This window comes from Cavia porcellus, unplaced genomic scaffold (genome assembly GCF_034190915.1).
Source record: "Cavia porcellus strain 051 isolate PalLab524CR breed Dunkin Hartley unplaced genomic scaffold, mCavPor4.1 scaffold_30, whole genome shotgun sequence".
NCBI classification, from domain to species: Eukaryota; Metazoa; Chordata; class Mammalia; order Rodentia; family Caviidae; genus Cavia; species Cavia porcellus.
The window spans coordinates 42,278,499-42,296,699 of record NW_026947513.1 but is presented as its reverse complement, the minus strand read 5'-3'; positions in this window follow the sequence as shown (position 1 = coordinate 42,296,699).

Sequence of the window (18,201 nt, the reverse complement as noted above, 5' to 3'; positions counted from 1 at the left end):
TATGAGTGACCCCAGTGATTTTCAGTGTGTGTTTGGCTTTGATTGAACCATGTTATTTGTGGGGGTGTTTATTGAGTATGACTATTGTTTCATGTTTGTATGGGAAATTGTTTTTAAACATTTCATTGTTCTCAGTCTGCAAAAGAAGTACAATTCCATTGCTTTGCCTTGCTCATAGTCATTTAATCATCACTTTTGCATAAAAAATATAGGGTTTAGTGCACTGGCAGAAATTGAGTAATGAACCACCGAGACACACATGACCATCCATCCCCCCTTTAAAAATTATACCATCAATTCCTGAACATGACTCATTCATGCCTAGGCTGTACCCTCCAGGTATGCCCAGTTTCCACAGAGCCCAGATTTTGAGCAACTTGAGGACAGATGGATTAAAGAGGATTAATTATGTGCCATCTTTGATGTTCTTTAGACCTTTTCATATGAATGAATCACTTTAGCCCTCAGGCTTTCTGACTGCTTTTCATAGGAGTTTGCAGATTTCTAGTAATGGTGTTCCAGAAACTGAACAGAGAGAGAGTGTTCCAGGGCTCTTCTTGTACCCAATTAGCATCTCCCATGATTATCACCCTAATAACACTTGAATGTCAGTAGACCAAAGCTTTCATTTTATGTTCCTCAGAGATACCTATTTAATTGGTAGACGTAATGGTCAAGGATAATAAAGTCACCTCCTCACTTGTCCCCAGCAGATTTTATATTTGGAAGTAATGATAAAACTAGTATAGAAAATTTCATTATCTTGGGAGGCATGCATTTTATTTTTACTGATATTTACTTCCTATTTCAATTTTAGATAAGCCTTATCATAATATAGTTTTAAATGCATTCAAATGAACTCTCATTCTGCTTTGCTACTTTGCTGTGTTTAAAGACTCAGTTATCATCTGATGTTTATTTATATTGTAAGAGGCACATTTTGTGCACCATCAGCACTGTGTTATTTCTTTTTCTAATCTATTCATATTTAAAAATCAATTTAATGCTCATCTTTATTGAAATGATTTAGGTTACTAAAATTTAGGATTATATTTCTTTTTTGAAATGTGCATCAAAACTTCCATTTCTAGTTTGTGATTCTAGGTATCACTACGTAAACTAATTGACTTTCAATCTTTTTTATCAGCTTCCTTTAGACATACTTTATACCCAATACATTCACTCATCTCATGCATAGAGTTGATGAGTCTTGACAGATGTGATACAGCCATGTAACTCCCACTGCAATCAAGACAAAGAACATTGCTGTTTCTCCAGAAAAGTCCTTTTTCCTCCTTTAATCAATTCTGAACTCTCCCACCCTACTTCCACACTGCCTGTTGCTATAGCTGTGGATCTAGGTAAGTGGAATCACAGAATACCTGGTCTTATGTTTTACTACCTCCATTTGCCACAATGAGTTTGACATTTCTCCTAGTTTGTTCCTTTTTTATTGTTCTTTACTGTGTGGATGTAACAAAATCTATTTATCCATTCCTTGAATGATTATTTGGTTGTTTCTGTGATTTAGGTATTGTGTTTTGATGGAAAATATAAATGGTTTGGTTCTTGGTTCCTGATACAGTTTCTAGATGCTTAAACGCCTTTGTTAGCACTAAGGCTGTGACTCATGGAATGGAGGTGAGGGGATCTAGATTGTGTCAGGGTCAGCTGGTCACCAGAAAGACCAAGGGTTGAAACTTCTAGCAGTCTGAGTATATCTGTCAGCATGGTAGGGGCTGGACATTCAGAGCAAGTACTGTTTAATCAAACTTTGTCTGCATAATGAAACCCCAGTTAAACTATCAACACTAAGTTTTGTCATAGCTTTCTAGTTTGCACACACCCCTACTATTAGGAAGCTGATAGGAGCTGATGCTGGAAAGAGGGCGTGGCCTTGTCCATGCTTCCCTTATGCGTTTCTTGTTTGGCTGCTACTGAGTTGTGTCCTAATTAATCAACTGTATTCCTCAGCAGAGCCATCCTCATACACTAATACACAGGGAGGAAAACTTCTAATTCGTGGCTTGTCGTTGTGAGAGTGGATCCTGGGACTTGTAGCTTGCATTTAAAAGGAGGCAATCTTGTGGAAGCCCAAACTCTTAAACTCATGACATTTGGTGTCAATTTGGGTATCTAGTTGCAGAGATTTTACTATAACCAGGTGGAAAAAATGGTGCAGATATTATGAATGAAGCTGCTGTGAAAATTCATATCCATGTCATTGAGTGAACATACATTTTTAGTATCTAAGAGTGGGTTACTGAGTTTTCTGGTAATTTAATAAGAAAGTGTCAACCTTTTCCAAGTAGTGTCTGTCCTATTTTACATTATTCTCAGCAATGTATGAGAGTTGTAGTTCTCCACATCCTTGACAGCTTGTGGTATGGAATTTTAGCAATTCAGAGGTGTGTAGAGGTATTTCACTGTAGTTTTAATTTTGCATTTCCCTAATTACAGCAAATGAGCTTTTAGAATTCACTCTGAAAATGATACTTCCATCTGTTACTAATTTTTAATCTATTGTGTATGTACAGATGTAGATATATAGATAGATAGATTTACATTGTAAATTCATGTAAAATTGTCATAAAACATTTTAAGACTTTTCATTGCATACATGTTTTAAAAACTAACTCTTTTCAGAGTAATTTTCGGTTTAGAGCAAAAACGAGAAGTTACACAGCTTCTCAAATAGCTCCCTCTGCTACAAATACACAGCCTCTCCTAGTGCCTACATCCTGTACCAGACCATACATTTATTACTACTGATAAACCTATACTGAACTGTCATCACCACCAATCCAGAATTTAAAATTTACTCTTGGTAATGTACACTACATGTGTTTGGATAAATGCATAATGACATGTATATACAAAGAATATCATATAGTATTTTCATTGCCTTAATGTTCTTTGTGGTCTATTGTTCTTTCTGGGTTGTATTCTTTGTCCTATTTATATTTTTCTTTATTCTTTCACCAAGGTCACACTATCTTATATTATACTATTTTCATGAGTCTTGAATTTACATATTGTCATTCCTCCAAATTTCTTCTTCCGTTTCAGTCTGTCCTTTGCTCTTCTATATAAAATTTAGAATCAGTTCCTCAATATCTGCGATATAATTTGTTGAGATTTTTCTAGTATTTTACTGACTCTAGTAGATTCAAAATACAGTTATTTACTAGGAAAATTCTGGGATATTTAATGAGTTAGGGCTTGAAAGACAGTGAAGAGTAGTTTATTGACATCAAAATGAAGTATAAACTTGTAGCTCAGAGTAAGAAAAAGAATCTTTGTCTGATGGATACCAAGAAATATTTACTAAATGGTTTACTAGAGCTGTAAACAGGAGAAGAGGGACAACCAGAAATGGGATGTTTTGAAACTTTATCATACAGTGAGATCATAAACAATTCATTAGTAATTAAAAATAGATTGCATTTAAACTTATTACATGACTTCATACACTATAACTAGTTTTTGTGTGAATCATATCATAGTTCAACTTTCCTGTAGGGATAAAGCCTAAATGCCATAATCCTTGAAGTATCACCTCCAAAGGAAAAGCCGAGTGAAATGTTAGAACAAGAAGGAGGAAAAGTGCCAGGTGACACTTCTTTCTGAAATTAACTTTAGATATTTATTTCATAATCAAAGTGGGCATCCTAAAACACAAGGAATAGAGATAGCAGGAAAAAATCAGGGAAAGATTTGGAGAAAGAGCCAGCTAGACTTTGCCATAAATATGTGGATCAGATCATCAAGGTTCTCTACTATAAAATGGATTAATGACCCAATAAATTTCTAAGGTAGCCTAGATAAATGTGTACTATTATGTGGGCTAATATTTATGCTAAAGTGCTTAGAAAGGGGTCTAAACATAATCTAGTAGTTTTAGAAGATTTTCTTTAAACATATACTCCCTATAGACATATAAACATATGTATTCATTCTTAAACCAAGTGTCACATTATAGATGATTTACACATGTATTTTATATTTAACAAGGGGCATATATGTTTGTTGACAAATAACATAAATATACATATTATCAACATCTTTCTGGAAAATATAGAAAAACATAAAAAATAGGGTATCCTTTCCATCATACAGGTCATTATTATTAACATATGTCTATCTCTTTAGCCTGTCCTGTATACATATAAATAAATGTTTTATTTTACAAACTGCATTCATATTATATATCCCAGTTAATATGTATCTTAGCTTATTCACTTGACACTACTAAAGGAGGGCATTCGGTGGCCTCTGCTCACTTTCTGAGAGAGAAGTCCATTGGTAAGGAGCCGGGACTTGTCTGAAGAGCATGTGAGAAGTTTGTGTGATGCTAACCTAAGATACAGTGATACAGGGGAAATTGATCAATTTTGGGACTCCTTGACAGGCTAGATATTTTAAGTAGACAAAGTTTTTTTAGAACAAACTGTTGAGTGTTTGGCCTTGCTTTATAGTTTATTTTTGACATTTCTGAAGTCATTTTTGCTTATGACAGCAACAGTTCTAGAAATATGAATATAAATTCACATTAGGAAGAGGATTTGTTTGATCAATGCCTCTGGAAAGTCATATATGAAAATGAAATAAAATAAAGTTAATTAAAGTAGCCTCATTAATTTTTTATAAGCAAAAAGAGTATTAGGGAATACATTCATTCAATTTCAGTGCCTGTCATGTAATTTACTGGGCAACATAGACCCTATGAAAGCATAAAGCACCAGTTTTCACACACAAAAAAATCTCATAATCTACCATATGTAATATGACACAGACATAGGATGCTTATTGTTTACTCAAGGTGACAAACAGTAAAGAGGAAACTTTGTTTTATAAAATGCGTTTAAAATATTTTAATGTTTTTAAGGATCTGAATATAAGTAGAATATGAGAACTTTAAGCTTCATTTAAAAGTGCAAGTTTCTGTATTTTTAAAATCCATTTTATTCTATTTTATAGAATTCGATATTTAAGGAGAACTGTGGAGCCGAATCTTCACTTGTGATGAGATTTTATAAAGGTGGAAAGTGACCAGTGGATGCTAATTAGTAGTTAAATTATTGCAATAAAATGAAGACAAATTGCTCTCATGCTTTAAAATAATTGTAAAGCTGGCTCAGTGCTGTACTTAAATGCTGAGCATAAGTATTGCTCAAGCTTTTTGTTTAAATTTTTCTTTATTTTCAATATCTTTCCAGAAGACTTGAGCAGATCACAAAAATAGTTCATTATGAAGCAAGATAATTTAAACTTTTTAAAGACTAAGGAGTACTTAATATTACAGCAACCCATATCCAGCTTTCTTCAGTAAACTCATAAGCATAGGGAGCAGTGATATTTTTAAGTGACTTTTTCGAATGGCTCTTCGTTGTGATGTCCATTAGGCCACTGTTTTGTGAACCTAGAACTGAATGGGGAGGACAAGTTTAGAGACAGAAACTGAGGAGCTTTCTACCTACTCATGGTGTTTGAAGGTACAGAACCAGATTGGCTTTCTTAAGGAAGGAGAGTAGACAGAGAAGAAGGCTGAGGACTAAGGCTTAAGATCTTCCAAAATTAAGATTTTTGAGCAGAGTATGTGGCTAGGAATTAAGGCTGAGAAGCAGTAGCCACTGCTGTAGACTAATGACCAGGTGAGGCGATGTTAAGTAACCCAGGAAGTCATTAACTTTCTGAGCTGACGTTAAACCCCAGGTTAGCCAGTGGCGCAGGCAGCTCTTTGTAGTTCTTTTATATAGCTTATTTATTGTTGCAAAATAAAAAGTGAAAAGCAGGGCTGATCCATGTCCTAATCTGCTATCTTTTGCCTCATAACATGATCATGCTTGTTTGATTTTGTCTTGAACATAATTTGATCATAGTCTCTTATGTATTTGAAACTACAGAGTTCTTGAATCCAGAATGCCTTTTGGTCTTTTGTTTGTTTTGTTTTGATGTGCTGGCTGATATGGAAAGTCAGGCTAAAGTGTTACTATTATTATTTTTGTACATGTCCTGTGAATGTCTCAATAGTAGCTCACAGAGTGTGATAGCTTCCTAAGACTTTTTCTTTGACATTCAGACTCACACTCAGAGCAAATTCTTTACGCATTCCATCGATTTCTGGATCTCCTTCCTTCCCTTTAAATTCACAGCTCTTTCTTTTTCTCCCGTCACCCTGGTCTTTACCTGAACATTCTCATCACTGGAACACTTTGCCTGTAAGCAGCCATCTGCTCCACTGCTGCCTCCCGCCCCTGTTCAAATGATTCCTTCCGTGCTTCTGGCATTTTCACTCTTACTCTTAAATTCCACACGGGCTTCCCTTCTCAACAGCCCACTTCACAAGCCTTGCCCGTGTCTGCTCGGGTTTTGAATGATTCTGTTTTCCTCAGCTAGCCCAGTGTGTCTGACTGTTTTTGTACTTCTTTTAGGTTTTCAGAATTTTCTTCTTCACAGTTGTTTCAATTATTCCCCTAAGCAGTGCTGCTCTTTTCAAGAACCACTCGACACCTAAGGAAAATGTGATATTTAGAGATCATTTCTTTTTGAGGTATGGCTGATTTGCTCATGATATATGTTTGAAATACTGCACGCTCATCAAAAGAAGTTAATAGGTAGCACGCATACTAATTTTATCTTGTGGTTCATTTAAAACATATCTACTACAAGCCAGAATGGAAACTGTAGAAAATAATCTAATGATGCCCTTTGGCAGGTTACAAAGAAATAACTTGTAAAAGAATGGGGTCTGGATAAGCAAATAAGGTGAAAGGAAAATTGTCCTCTGTAACAAAATACCTATTTTTACATTGCCCTTTCCTTTCGTGTTAGAGAGCATTAACGTGGGCAGCAGGGTGCTCAAAGGAAAAAGGGGAGTGAAGTTGGTAAGCGCCAGCTGCCATGTGCAGAGACCTGTTTGTGTCAGGGATCTTGGCAAAGATTAAACCTGAGATGAAAGGCTTTGATAAAATGACTGAGCTTAGCATTGTCTAACCTCTTTCCACAGCTGTCGGGAAGAGTTTCTGAGTCCATTGCCTGAGGTGTGCCTGTGGCAGGGAGTCCGCAGGAGACAGGAGGGGACGGAGGTCAGCCTGCATGGTAATGACAGTGGTGCGGGCTGACAGAAGAGCGGAGGGGCCAGTTTCCAGCAGCAGTCAACATAACAGACACCGAGGTATTAAAGCAGCCAAGCTTGCTGTGATCTCAGACAGGGGACAGCAGCTGGAGAAAGCTGCAGGAGTGAAACAGGCAGCAGTAGCTTCCACGAGAGCCAAAATTTTCCGGCATCATTTTAGTGATAGTTAGAACATCTCAGTGGAGAGATGAGGAGAATGCTTTCGCTGGATCTGCCATCATCTTCAAAGAGCCAAGTGTTTGTCTGCTCTGTTCCTTATGTCACATTCCTTATTGCCTTTGCCATAAATATTTGTAATGAAGAGGAGGGCAAAAATACCTTAGAAGCAAAATTATTACTGTGAGTGTTGAGGAGTCAAAATGGCCCCATTTGAGGAGAAAATAGTTGTATGTTCATATTTTGCCTCTGACACCTGTCTGTCTAAAATTTATAGTGTAGCGTATTAATTTCCACCTGTCCTGACCTATTGAGAGTACAAGGATATCTTATCAAAATATAAATAACTTTTGTGAGAAAATGCATGCTAATTGTATATGTGACTTACATTTTAATTGACAACTAGTTAAAAGTACATGCACTCGGAAGGGGATGCAAACCAGATACTTGGTTGGTACTATGCATTCTAGATTCCAGGAAAACACTGATTTCAGTCCACATGAAAGAGGAAGAGTTAGAAAAAGAGTTTTTGTTCTATTTTCTTATTTCTGGGTAGAGTTCTCACTGTCATTTTTTTTTTTTTGCATCCTAAATCTTCAAAATTCAGTATGCATTTCATATTTACTGCATACCTTAATGTGAATGTTAATAATTTAAATGAATAAAGTAAATAGTACTTCTGATTTAAAAAACTGTATTTTTTCAAAAATTTTACCTAAATTTTACTCTACTTCAGTTTATAAATTCAAATTTAAATAGATTAAAATAGAGTAAGATTAAGAGTTTAGATTTTTAACACACGAGCTGTACTTTGTGTACTTCAAGGCCAAATGTCACTCGTACATGGTTGTAGTGTTGGATACTGCAGAGCTAGAAAGATGTGACATGAAGAAGAAAGTTCCCATTGCCTGTGAACTGTTTGTCTCTATCAGTTAGATTACATTAAAAATCTCAGTTGCTTACTTGGTTCTGCCCTCTCCTACTCATGCGGCAGAGGGGGGTAGTGAGTAATCTTCTGTGATAACCAGTTACTGGCAAGAAAATTTGAACTCTAGCCACTGTGTGTCACACAGGTCAGACTTCCGGCTCCAGTGGCTCTTGCCAAGGAATCAGGACGCTGGTAATGTAAGCGTGGCCACAGTCTAACATGGGTAGAGGTCCATGACACAGGAGAGCCAGGAAGAGGAAATAGGGCTGGAATGCGTAAGATTCGCATTATGGCTGAAATAAAACGGTACAATAACTTAGGGAAATAGTAAAACATGTATCAATACTATTAACTACCAAGTTAGTCACCAATATTAAGGGAGACTGTTAGGGGCTGAACTCCTGCAGACAAGCAGGGAAACTGAGTCGACTGTCCCGTGGCATCAATGTAACAGACTGACTAAAAGCACGAGGTCAGAATCACATAAGATCTATTCCCTGGAGTGGAGAATTCTGAAGGGTGTAATTGGAAACAAAAATCTGTGCACATCTGTCCAAGGCACTTACTTTCTCTTGACAATGGAAAGTCCTTAAAAAGCATGGAGAATGAGTGATGCTTTCAGAGCAAAGTTTCACACAGGCTGATTTTGTAGGAACAAATCCACCAAAGTGACACTGTATAGGTGCCGTTGTATAGCTGTGTGGCACATTTGAGTTTATTATTTTACTAAACCATTATTAATAACTGAGAAAGACAAGAAGGTCTTATTATCTCCACTTTATAGAACAGACACTGAGGATCCAGTGGGTATGATACCTATTCAAAGCAAATGACTAGTGGAAATTCCCAAATGTCCTCGTATTAAACTTAGGGTTGATGTCATTGTATTTCAGTTTATCCTTTAGAGGTAGAGGATCTTAAAAGTGAAGAAATGTTTCTGGGTCATTCATGTACTCTTTGATCTACCTGGTATATCATTTAACGTATCATTTGATTTGGAATATTCAAAATTGCCAGTGATAGTAGCACTTCTTTTAGTTTTTCTCTTTAACCTCTTTCCAAACTGAAATACCTAGGGTCCTCCTCATAGATGACATGATTATGTATAGCACTTCCTAATTCTAGAACAAAAGCCTTACCTCTTACACATCTTGCATATGTATATATGCATATATATGTGTACACACACACACATACGTATATACCTTGTCTCATTCTTTCTGGAAGTAACCAACAGTTTGTATAGTAGAAGATGGCAACCACTTTATAAAAACTCTATTATTTTAGCCAGTTAATTTGTTGTTTTCCTTCATAGCAATGTTTAGAGTACTTCAGTGTTAATGATCAGGACTGTACCATCTCAGGCTGTAAGGTATGAAATCATAGAAACATTTTTATCCTCCTGCTCTTGGCTAGAGTAATGTTTCTTCCCTTCATCTACTTCTTCTCTTATCACTTACTGATTTCTGGTCAGGTGCCAGTCTGTGTTCACTCCTTTTATGGAGCTTCAAACACAATCACTTTTCTCTTTCAAGTTAGCCCGATCTGTTGGTATTCATCTGAGTTCAAAGCCCAGCATTTCCTCCCACGTCAGGTTGCTCAGGGAAGTTTCCAGGTGGCAGCTTCTCCCGGATCTTCTCCGTCTGATTGTTTTTACTCCATTGCCAACAAGCCAGATTCCAACTTTTACTATCAACTTCCAGGACCGTGTTCAGTGTTGCCAAATTCTCAGGTGTCTGGGTCGCTTACTCTTGAAGTTTTTTTTCCTTCTGTGGAAAATAATCTTTAATGAGACAGGTGAAAAGTCTTCCAGCCTCCTCCAGATCACTGCCTCCAGTGTCCGTTCTGCCCCAGTCTGACCGTGTTGAAGGAGGACAGTCCATTTTACCCAAGCTATGATGCTGCTACTTGGCGACTAATGTTAGCCATCTGCTGCGGTCCTGTCAGTGATGCTGCATGTATTCCAGACTTAACATCGAACCTCTTTGTTTTCTTCCTTTGCCTTCATTTCATTGGTGTATTGAGGTAGATTTGCAGAATTCTTGCTTTATGTTTGTAATTCTAGTAATCAATAAAGAAAAGATTTATACCAAAGGTAATGTCTTTATAATTCAGAAATAACTGAATTTTGTTCTAGACATGTTATAGCTCCCAGAGTATCGATTATTTATTTTAAAACCTCAAGTCAGTGATAAAGATGGGCAAATTTATGTAATACTCCAAGTTTTTACTTCTCTTGAAATATTGATGTATTTGGCAACATAGATCTCACATTCTGAATGGTAACATTTCACAGGAATTGAGTAGCATGTTTGGCAGATTTCTGCCACTGAGACAAATTATGTTAATGAATTTTAAAATTATTTTACTTTATTTTATTGGTATCAGGGATTGAACTCATGACCTTGTGCTTGTCAGGCAGGTGCTTACTCCACTGAACTAAAGCCTTAGCCCTTAAAAAGTTTTATTTTGGCTCACCATTTCCAAGGTGTCAGTCCATGCTGGGTGACACCACTGCTTTTGGGTTTGTGGTGAATCAACATAATATGGCAGGAATGTATGGCATATGAAGATCTACAACTCATGACAGGTGGGAAAGAGAGAGAAACAGAAGGGGGTCTGGAGTCCTAGCATCTCCTCTAGGTTCCCTCTCACTATTGCCTGACTCCCTTTCCCTAGACGTGTTAGAGTTCCTGGCTCAGAACAGTTGATCAGGACCCTAAAGGACCCTCCGAGCTCTACCCGCCGTATTTAGGCTGAAGAAATCATTTGCTCACACCTTTTCCTACAAAGTGTGTGGCACCTATAGATGTAACAGTTTTGACTCTGTGTTTTCCAAGGTAACCTGAGGATAATCATTTGTACATAGAGTTTGTCGGTTTTACAATGTGGCTCTTAGAGGTGAGCACCATGCTCTCCTTTCAGGGCTGAAGGACTTTTCTTCCCGCTGCTGTGAATGCTGCTTCTGGCTTGCAGCTGAGAATGGACTTCAGCTGGAGAGTTACCTTGTAAAAATTCTGTCTCATTCCCAGGGGAAATTTATGTCCAATATCTGGTGTTTGTTCAGACACAAAAGCCTAATTCTCTCTCCCCAACTAAGGCAAACTATGAAAAGTAATCTTCTTTACTGACTTTCTGTGGTTTCAGACTAAGACTTTGTGGGAGTTTATTGTTACCACAGCTTCTCTCTGTAACCAATCTTCTTCCTTCCTTTACCCTCCTGGTGTTAATACCTGTAGTATTAGATATTCCAGGAAACTGAGTAGTGGCAACTGTTTACTTTTAAGAATCTCAATTGAGTTTACAAATTAACTTAGATTTTACACATAACTACTCAAATAATCTAGGTTTGGGACCTATTTTTTCCTTCTGCTTATAATGTATTTATTAAATATTAGTTTTATAAAAAATTCCTCAATATATTTTACCAAAACTTAGAAGGGGAGGAAAAGGGACGGCTTCCTCTGTCCCCATTACTCTCGGTGGTCACATTTCCTCCCAGCAATCCAGGCTTTGAGTCCTTCTTTTCAGCATCTCCTGCATTTCCTTGGCAGCCTGGTCCTGCCGTTCTGCCCGTCAGTTGTGCCTCTTTCCACCTGTCCTTGCTGATTTCTGTCACATTCCAGGCTCCCCATCATTCTTTGACCAAAAGCTGCTATGGTGCATATGCTGTAGCCCCCAGATCACCTGTTGCCACTTTATTTCAACTTATTTGTCACATTTGGAAGAATCAACTGCCCCTAGATGATTCAGAAGTACCTCAATCCCACAAATGGTTCTGAATTTCTGTCAGAAAAGCTTTAGAAGTCTCTGCCACACCAACATGCTATTTTCCATCTTTTTTTCTTGCTTTTATAAAGGATGTTTAATTTTCTTTTTTTAAATCTTTTTTTTTTATTTTAAAGAAAACAGAACAAAGCAAAACAAAACAACCCAAGGAACACAGGATTTCAAAACAAGACAACAGAAAATCCACAGTGGCTACCATAATGTCTCTTGTTTTCTTCAAAATAGTTGTCCATAGCTTGACACATAATGAATTCAAACAACACAAAATAGTATAAAACTTATCAAAACAAAAGAATGAAAGCATTACAGGCTTTCAAAACCAGACAATAGGAAAATCAACAACAGCTACCATAATATCTCTTATCCTCTTCAAAATAGCTGTCCGTTACCTTCACATATATTGAAATTAAACAATACAAAACAGACTGAAACCCATCAAAACAAAGAATAAAAGCATTACTGGACTTCATAACAAGATAAAAGGAATCAGCAATGTCTCGTTTTCTTCAAAGTAGCTGCTCATACCATCATACATAATAAAATCAATTCTTATAACCTCTTCAGGACAAGTTCTAGGCATGTATAAGCCCATATATGTACATCTATCCTTTTTTCATTAGAGGGAAAACCAAAACCCAAACAAAACAAATTATAAGAAAAACTAGAAACAAAAGAGACAACAACAACAAATGGGCCCCAAACAATTATATAGGCCCTCAAAGCAAGGAAGTAGGAACAAAACTAAGGTTATTTTGCATAGTTATCTTCAAAAGTTACTCATATTGATTTAAGTTTGCACAGTTATCTTCAAAAGTTACTCAGATTACCAGATATAAACATGCAAAATTGATCCACTCCTATGAATGTTAACTGTTTTGTTCCAAAAAGTAATATAATTAAGAAAGACATCTAATTTTCTACATGAACAGCCGTAGAATGTTGCAACTCCTGTTATCCATTTTCCAGATCAAATAATTCCATAGTCATTGTAAGACGGGGACAAAGAATATAGAGCAAATGACTTACAGCAATTAGAGCCACGGGTAAGACAGATTCTATATAAATGAAATTCTGATACATGTTCATCACAGAAGATCTCTGTGCTTTCAAAACATTCAGTGTTTAATTTGTTTTGTTGAACATTTATTGATGAAGTTGTATAACAACAATAATGGAAAAGAAGCAGCAACCCAAAAAACAAAGTGGATGCTTCATGTGTATCTCTAAATCATTTTCTTAAAACCTTCACAGAAATCTGCCCAGAATATTTTGTTTCCTAACATTCATGCTGAGTGTGTGCTCTATAAAATACAGTGAAAATAGTTATTTTTCATTGTCACCTTATTTCTCATGAAAGGGCACTCCTTGTTTGCAAAAATTCAGACTTGTTCCAAAACATATGATAATTATAATTTTTAGATTTACTATTTCTTTAATAAAAAAAGACTTTTATATATAATACTGTTTACCCAAATAGAAGGTAATAGGTGACTTGGTGGACTTTGTTAATAAAATATCATTAGAAGAGTGTTAACTTTCTGAGAAAGGAATATACTCATTTATTTAACACTAAGGGTATATTTCCTAGAAATGTGGGCTTTATAGTACATGACACTATTTGAGATAATTATATATATAAACAATATTGTAAATGGAAACTAATTCCATGATAACTATCCCCTTATTATATCATAAGATAAAAGGATATATTTTTACTTTGTCATTCATTGTGGTACTTACTTGATACTTGCATTCTCCTCCAGCCTCAAGTCCATTTCTTCCTTTTCACTCAGAAGAGAAGAGCTCTACCTTCCCCCCAACACATTCATACAACCTGCCTGTATGTGAATCCCAGCATGGATTTCCTCTTACTGGGTTCAGTGAAATCTTTCTGCTGTTGCCTGAGGTCAAGCTCTTTGCTGAGACACAGAATTCCACCAGCTCTTGCCTGCTCAAGGAATTTTCTCTCATATTCTTATTTGCTTCTTCAAGGAATTGTCTTTCACAAAGAAGTTAAGTAAATTGAATAGTCATACATTTTTTTTCAGCAAATACCTTACTCAGATAATGTTTTAAAAATTCATCGGACTGTGATCTCTATCAAAGTTCCATGAAGTAAATTTCTAATGGTTTAGTTTGATATTTGTTTCCGGTTGATTGTCAGGATTCAGGTGTCGATGAAAACTTGAGCCTTTTGTTCCTGAAGGATCCACTTGTGGACACCAAGGTTCTGCTGTGGAGACTTAATATCACTTTGGGGTTACATAATTAATTTGTAGAGACATTTTAAGACACCTAATAGCCTGTCATGCTTATTCTAGATTTTATAGAAAAAGAAGCAAGACAGTGCAGTGATACTGGAAAATAAACTTATTGAAAATAGAATATATTCAACTGTCACCATTTCTGTGTGATTTGTACTGCCAATATTTATGTGGTTCTACAGCTACGTAAAAGTAGATCATCAAGTCTCTGATTAAAATCTACATTTTAGTGATCTTCCAAATTGTGAATGCAAAGTGCACATTTTAGAAGTATTTCATTAATGAAAGGTAAAATGTTTTGAAGTTTGCATTTGAAATTGTTTACATATAGTATATTCATAAAATAAATATGCATACCAAACCTCGAACATTCTCTGCTGAGCTTAGATATGTAAATTAAATCGTTTGCTTCTCAAGCATTTTTGCTTTTATTTTTAAAATATTATTTCTAAAAGAGTTGCCTAATGATGGTAGCTCAAAACAAAACAAAACATAAATGTTTATCATTCACATTCTGAGGTCTTCTTTCTTATTCCAACATCTGTTGTTTTGTACGCCTTTACTTTAAGCAATTTTTACTACATGTTTGGAGATACCATTTCATTTTAAGGAGGAGATGCATGTACTTAACACGTCCTGATTCCTTTTATTCCTTTTCCTCTCCCTTCGCTCCTCTCTCCCTCTGTCTCTAGACCCACTTCTCCCCTGGCTCACCTTTGTGGAACATAATGGTCACATAATTAGGGGAACATGTACATGTACATGACACATCCTATTCTTTTTTTGATCCCTTTCTCCTCCTCCCTCTCTTTCCATCTCTTGGTCCTCTTCCTAGGTGAAAAAATCTTATTTCATTTTATCCATCTTTTAGTTTGCTCTTTAATTGATTTACACTTTGAGTTTCTCATACAATATTAATGGTAGTATGTCTTATTTTTTCTGCTTAATATTATAGTTTCAATATGCATCCATTTTCCTACAAATGACTCATTTGTCTTTCTCTATAACATAGTAGCCTTCCATTGTGTAGTGTGTAAGTATCACAATTTTGTTATCCATTCATTTGTTGATGAGCATATAGGCTGATTACAAGATTTAACTCTTAGGGATTGTGCTGCTGTGAGTATAGATGTGCATAAATCCCTGTAATATGACTTCTTTAAGTCTTGCAGAAGCTATCTAAGAAGGTAATAGCTGAGGATAGTGATTTTTAATTATTCAAGGAATATTCATATGATTTCCATAGTGGTTGTACTTGTTTACAATTCTACCAACAGGGTAGAAGAGCTAATTTCCTGCTGTCTCATCAGCAATTGTTATTATTTGATCTCTTGATAATTTTCATTCTTTATGGACTAAAGTTGAATCTCAGTAATGTTTTAAATTTGCATTTCTCCAATAGCCAATGTCGAAAACTTTTCCATGTATGTATGCATTGGTCATTGGTATTTCTTCTGAGAAGTGTTTGCTTATTTCAGTTGGCCATTTTTTGAGGGGTGGTCTTTTGTTTTAGGGCATCTAATTTTTTGGAGTTCTCTATATAGTCCATATATTAATGTTCTGTCCAAAGTGTATCTGACAAAAATTTTTCTTTTAAAGAGGATAAAACAGCATAAAACCAATCAAAACCAGTGTAAAGGATACAGGACTTCAAAACATTAGCTACCATAAATCAACAATAGCTACCATACCATAAATGAAACAATAGCTACCAATACCATAAATGAAATCAACAATAGCTACCATAATGCCTTTTGATGTCTGCAAAATAGCTGCAGATAACTTCACACATAGTAAAAATCAAACAGGACAGAATAAAATAGAAATGATAAAAACAAAACAATGAATGCAAGAAAGGACTTCAAAGCAAGCCTACAGTAAATATAAAAACTGCTTCCATAATATATGTGGCTATCTTTGAAATAGCTGCTCCTGCCATTGGATTTGACATAATCAAACAAAACCAAAGGGAATAAAACTCAATGTAACAAAACAATGGAAATGATATAGGACTTCAAAACAAGACCATAGGGAGTGAACAATGGCTGCAACCCTCAGAAGGAGATCCCCCTAGATGTCACATTGCATACTGCTATCCTCTGAACCTATGATTAGACCCCTGGACATAGACCTGCAATATTAGTGAAACACCAAAGCAGCACAGGCATCCAATTGCATTCCACCTCCATAGCCATCATCACAGCCTGTGTTTCTGTGGATAAACCTGTCGCTTACCGTGTGGGAGAGGTTGGAGGCTGGGCTTGGTACTTCTTGTTTGCCAGCCTGCATTCTAGAAGGGGCTGGGGTCTGTTTGTTCCAAGCCAGTGGCTGCCTGCACATGGCACTGGTTCCCAGATGGGGTTTGCTTGCTGGTGTGGGTTTGTTCTCTTTGCTCCTGGTCCCCAAATGTCCCTGACTCACAGGGAGAGGCTGGGGTCTGTCTGTTCCAGTCTGCTGGTGGCCCCCACAGGGTGCTGGTTCCCATCCAGAAGCTTTTTAATTGTTATAATTCCATTTGCCGTTTCCTCATGTTATTTCTTGTGCAACTGAGTTTTTTTTCCTTCCTTGTGGCAAGGTCTTCAGGAGTTTTACCTATTTTATCTTCAGCAGGTTTCTGTTTTAATTTTAGCTCTTTGAATGATTTTGATTTTAGTTTAGTACTTGGTGAGAGAACGTGGTTTTCTTTGGTCTTCAGACTGTAGCCAGTTTCACCAGCGCCATTTATTAAAGAGTTTATTTTTTTCCAGCATGTATTTTTCAACCCTTTGTTGGTGATCAGGTGGTAAAGTGTGTCTGGGTTCTTTCTCTTTTCTCTATTCGGTTCCATTGATCCACATGTCTGTTTTTGTGCCTGTACCGTGTTGTTTTTATCACTAGATTTGTAATATGAGTTGAAATCTGAGGTTGTGATGGTTCCTGCTGTGCTGTTATTACCTAATACTGCTTTTGTAAATTTTGTCTCTTCTGGGTTTAGATGAAGGTTAGGATTGTTTTTTCTAGTTCTATGAGAAATAGTGTTGGTATTTTGATTGGAATTACATTAGATTTGAATATCAGTTTTGGGAGTGTAGCCATTTTGGCAGTGTTGATTCTATCTGTCCAGAACAGTAAATGTCTTTCCATTTTCGAATGTTATGTTTGTTCTCCTTTTTCAGAATTCCATATTCTTATTTTAGAGACCTTCTACTACCTTAGTTAGGTTAATTCTTAAGTATTTAATTTTTTGATACTATTGTGAATGGTATTGTTTTCCTAATTTATTTGTTAGTAGGCTCATTATTGGTGTACAAAAACACTTTATTTTTTTTCTTGACTTTGTATCCTGTTACATTGCTGAATTTGGATATTAATTCTAGGTGTCTTTCGGTGGAACGTTTTTGAGTCTTCTATGTAAAGGATCATGTCATCTGCAATTATAATAATTTTACCTTGCTTATATTTATTTTTGTTTTTATTTCTTTTTTAAATTGCACTGGCTCAATTTTTTTTCTTTTTTTTTAATTTTAAAGAGTGAAAAAGCCAAGGAAAATAAAACAGAGTAAAATCAATCAAAATAAACCAGAATAAGTGATATAGGACTTCCAAACCTTTTGAAATCAGCAACAGTTACCACAATGCCTTTGTTATCTTCAAAATAGCTGCGATACCTTTGGACATATTAAAAATCAAACAGAACAGGATAGAATACAAACAATAAAAATAACAATAAATGCAGTAAAGAACCTCAAAACAAAGCAGTAGTAAATACATAATGGCTTCCATAACATATCTTGCTATCTTTCAAATAGCTGCTCATGCCATCAGAGCTAACATAAACAAAACAAAGAGAATAAACCCCAACTCAAAAGAAAAAACAATGAAAATGTTACGATTTTTTTGGGGGGTGGTTCTCCTCCCTGTAGGTTGTGGTTCTTTCTCTCCGCGTC